Genomic DNA, 4,564 nt, shown 5'->3' on the forward strand with positions numbered 1-4,564 from the left:
TTCCCCTAAACTGATCCTTGGTTCCCGTTAACTGATTCTTGGTTCCCGTTAACTGATTCTTGGTTCCCGTTAACTGATCCTTGGTTCCCCTAAACTGATCCTTGGTTTCCCTAAACTGACCTTTTTTGCCCCTTAACTGATCCCTGGTTCCCCTTAACTGATCCCTGGTTCCCCTTAACTGATCCTTGGTTCCCCTTAACTGATCCTTGGTTCCCCTAAACTGACCTTTGTTTCCCCTAAACGGACCCTTGGTTCCCCTAAACTGACCCTTGGTTCCCCTAAACTGACCTTTTTTTTTCCCCTTAACTGACCCTTGGTTCCCCTTAACTGACCTTTGGTTCCCCATAAAGGATTATTGGTTCCCCTAAACTGACCCTTGGTACACCTTAACTGACCCTTGGTTCCCCTTAACTGACCCTTGGTTCCCCTAAACTTACTTTTGGTTCCCCTAAACTGATCCTTGGTTCCCCTTAACTGATCCTTGGTTCCCCTTAACTGATCCTTGGTTCCCCTTAACGGATCCTTGGTTCCCCTTAACTGACCTTTGGTTCCCCATAACGGATTATTGGTACCCCTTAACTGACCCTTGGTACCTCTTAACTGATCCTTGGTACCCCTTAATGGATCCTTGGTTCCCCTTAACTGACCCTTGGTTCCCCTTAACTGACCCTTGGTTCCCCTTAACTGACCCTTAGTTCCCCTAAACTGATCCTTGGTTCCCCTAAAATGATCCTTGGTTCCCCTTAACGGATCCTTGGTTCCCCTTAACGGATCCTTGGTTCCCCTTAACGGATCCTTGGTTCCCCTTAACGGACCCTTGGTTCCCCTTAACTGACCCTTGGTTCCCCTTAACTGACCCTTGGTTCTCCTAAACTTACCTTTGGTTTCCCTAAACTAGTCCTTGGTTCCCCTAAACTGATCCTTGGTTCCCCTAAACTGATCCTTGGTTCCCCTTAACTGATCCTTGGTTCCCCTTAACTGATTCTTGGTTCCCCTAAACTGACCCTTGGTACCCCTTAACTGATCCTTGGTTCCTCTTAACTGACCCTTGGTTCACTTAACTGATCCATGGTTCCCCTAAACTGACCCTCTGTTCCCCTTAACAGANCCCCTTAACTGATCCTTGGTTCCTCTTAACTGACCCTTGGTTCACTTAACTGATCCATGGTTCCCCTAAACTGACCCTCTGTTCCCCTTAACAGATCCTTGGTGCTCCTAAACTGACTCTCTGTTCCCCTAAACTGACCCTCTGTTCCCCTAAACGGATCCTAGTTTCCCCTTAACTGATCCTTGGTTCCCCTTAACTGACCCTTGGTTCCCCTTAACTGACCCTTGGTTCCCCTAAACTGACCTTTGGTTCCCCTAAACTGACCCTCGGTTCCCCTAAACTGATGGCTGCCGGGTCAGTTCCAGAACCACAGCTTCTATTGGGTTGAACTGTTAGGGGTCCATCATCGACCACAGGGGCCCCCCCTCCTATCGGGGCCTGAAGACCAAGCTTGGTCAGCCATGACCCCAGGAGAGACAAGGAGATCATAGACCTTAGCAACCTCATCCTCCAATGGCTGACCAACAGCAACAACCAGTCCTTTCAATTCCTGATCAAACCATCACCCTACAGTCAATCTCAGCTTGACTGAGACCACAGCTGACATCATTTGTGATTGTTAAAGACACCATGTGCACATCACTGATTCACAACTAAAGTCACCAGCATGTCCACATTCAACGGGTCCACCACAGCAGAGAAGATCAGATCAACTGGATCTGGACTGGCCCTTGGATTTAAGACCCCCTGGGAGAAGAGCCCTGGACCGGCCCCTTGATTTAAGGCCCCCTGGGAGAAGAGCCCTGGACCGGCCCCTTGATTTAAGGCCCCCTGGGTGCAGAGCCCTGGACCGGCCCCTTGATTTAAGGCCCCCTGGGTGCAGAGCCCTGGGCAGCCTTTTGATTTAAAGCCCCCTGGGAGCAGAGCCCTGGACCGGCCCCTTAAGTTTAGGGCCCTCTGGGTGGAGTGCCCTGGAAGAACTTTGATTTAAGGCCCCCTGGGTGCAGAGCCCTGGTCCGGCCCCTTAAGTTTAGGGCCCTCTGGGTGGAGAGCCCTGGAAGAACTTTGATTTTAAGGCCCCCTGGGAGCAGAGCCCTGGACCGGCCCATTGATTTAAGGCCCCCTGGTTGCAGAGCCAAGCAAAAGGAATCAGATCATGAAATGATAAATAGGGAGCATCTCAGACTCCTGCAGGAACCTGTTCAGACCGGATCTATTGATGCTCAGAACCGGTTTGGAGTTCCTGATGGAGGCTTTTAGAAGTGGAAGGTTCTGGCCTCCTGAAGGAAAGTTACAGCAATGATGTCGGACAGTGATCAAAAGCACCATGATGACACGTTACTGGAAATAAGCAGCTGACAAATCAAGATTTTTAACCGATTGTTTTAAATTTAAAACAACCAAGTAAAGGATTCGACTGTCACTTTATCAATAATTGCATCAAAAGTTAAAACCTCTAAGGTTAGGGCTGCTCTATATTAAAATAAGTGGATCCGCGTGGGTCCAGGACTCACCTGTGTTCTGCGTGTCGCGCTGCGGTCTGAATGAAGCTTCTGCTGGGGAATATAAATGCGCTGTGTTATGGATGGCCACGCCACATGGGCTGACAGCGGCTTCACAGTCATGGCCAATGAGAGCAGAGGCAGAGCTGCTGGATCCACTGATGGAGCAGCTGCCGACGTCACAGGACAGAGATGCTCGCGGGGTTACTGGAGTTCACAGCCTCATCAAACCAAAAGAACCTTCTTACTTTATTTCAGGCTTTTTTCTTGAGGTGCCTGAGACACAAACGGTGTGAAAAACACTGAACTGGTTTATTTAAAAACATTTCATTTGCTTTAATTTTCCCACCGATGCTGTAAAAATGAAAGATGCTTCGAAGGACCGGCTGAACCAGACCGGCCTCTGATGTCACCGATGGACTCCTCTGAATGGCGGCGCACGCAGCCAATCACGCAGCGGAGGTGTGAGCGTCTAACCAATCCCCTTACAGAGGCGCGTGATTTCCAAAGATAAGGCGATTACAAGGCGGGACAAACCATGACGTCACCTGCAGCTCTCGCGCGATCTGTTTGGGTTACTGGAGTTCATCCTCTGAGCCAGGAGGCTGTCTGCACTACTGTAACCTGCTACTGTGGTGATGGACAGAAAAACATGGCTGACTGATAGCAGGTCAGACAGGACAGCCTGCTACCAGGCTGCTACCTGGCTGCTACCTGGCTGCTAACAGACTGCTACCAGGCTGCTACCTGTCTGCTAACAGGCTGCTAACAGGCTGCTACCAGGCTGCTAACAGGCTGCTACCTGGCTGCTAACAGACTGCTACCAGGCTGCTACCTGGCTGCTACCTGGCTGCTAACAGGCTGCTACCAGGCTGCTACCTGACTGCTACCTGGCTGCTACCTGACTGCTACCAGGCTGCTACCTGACTGCTAACAGGCTGCAAATAGGCCTACATTCATTGCCTAGTCAGTAAATAAAGACAGAGAAAAATATCTGCACTGATTTAAATCTTCTCTGCTACCTGACTGCTAACAGGCTGCTAATAGGCCTACATTCATTGCCTAGTCAGTAAATAAAGACAGAGAAAAATATCTGCACTGATTTAAATCTTCTCGCTCATAATAAAAAAAAAACATCTTGAAGAAAGATGTTCTTCAAGATGTTTTCAAAGTTTTTATTCCTTCAGTTAATGGACCGACCAGAAGGGAAGTCAGTTTAGCTTTGAGACTGTCAGTTAGTCGCTACACTGGCTAACTGTTTGTTGCTAACACTGAATGATTCTCAAGGTTGTTGAATCTAAAATTATCTAAACCAGCTTCTTAGTATTAAATATATCAGTCCAGCCATGTATGACTGAGCGCCTAACATGGCCGTTTAGGGAGGCTGAAAGAGGAAGTGATGACTAAATCAGGACTAAACGTTCAGCAGATTCAATCTCTTGTCCAGCTAAGCTCAAGAGTTTGAAATAATTGATAGCATTTATTTCTATGCAGCATCAGTCCTGGAAAATAAAATGTATTTTATTTTATATCATATATTTTTTGTAACAGTTTAAATCCAGCTCATCAGTAACCATCACTATTTTCAAAGTGTACATTTTTATCCAAATAAGATTCAACTGTGGGAAATGTTAATTATTGCTGCAGTAAAGCTGAAGGTGTGATGAAACTAATGGCAGTTATGACCCAGAGATGACTCAGTGTCCACAGAACAAACAGGACATTCCTGCAGCGCGGCTCAGTCGCCATCAGCTGATAAACAAGCAGCCTGAAATAGTTTCTGCTCTGAAACTATTCCAGGCTGGTTTCACCACCTGGTTGTTGTAAACAAATTTCAACAAGGGGCTGTGAATACTTAAATAGATCTTTTGTGTTTTGCCAAAGTGCCTCTAAACAGAGAACAGGTGAGTGTTATTGAACACCTTAAGTTCCTGTATCACCTGGACGATTTATGCCCGCTGTCCCAGAATCTCCTAAAATGCTGACCTTTCTATGTATATTTTCTATTCTGGGC

At 47.5% G+C, this 4,564-nt stretch overlaps 1 protein-coding gene across 1 annotated transcript in view; it reads right to left on the reverse strand.

The window, feature by feature from the left end:
- fasn (fatty acid synthase) overlaps window positions 1–2,949 on the reverse strand; it is a gene marked incomplete at its 3' end in the record, with an annotated part of 46,443 nt that extends 43,494 nt beyond the window's left edge. The window contains exon 1 of the mRNA XM_015379296.1: window positions 2,563–2,949. The remainder of the gene's footprint in view (window positions 1–2,562) is intronic.
- Between the last annotated feature and the right edge of the window lie 1,615 nt (window positions 2,950–4,564).

This window comes from Cyprinodon variegatus, unplaced genomic scaffold, assembly GCF_000732505.1.
Source record: "Cyprinodon variegatus isolate N-32 unplaced genomic scaffold, C_variegatus-1.0 Scaffold189, whole genome shotgun sequence".
Taxonomy (NCBI): Eukaryota; Metazoa; Chordata; class Actinopteri; order Cyprinodontiformes; family Cyprinodontidae; genus Cyprinodon; species Cyprinodon variegatus.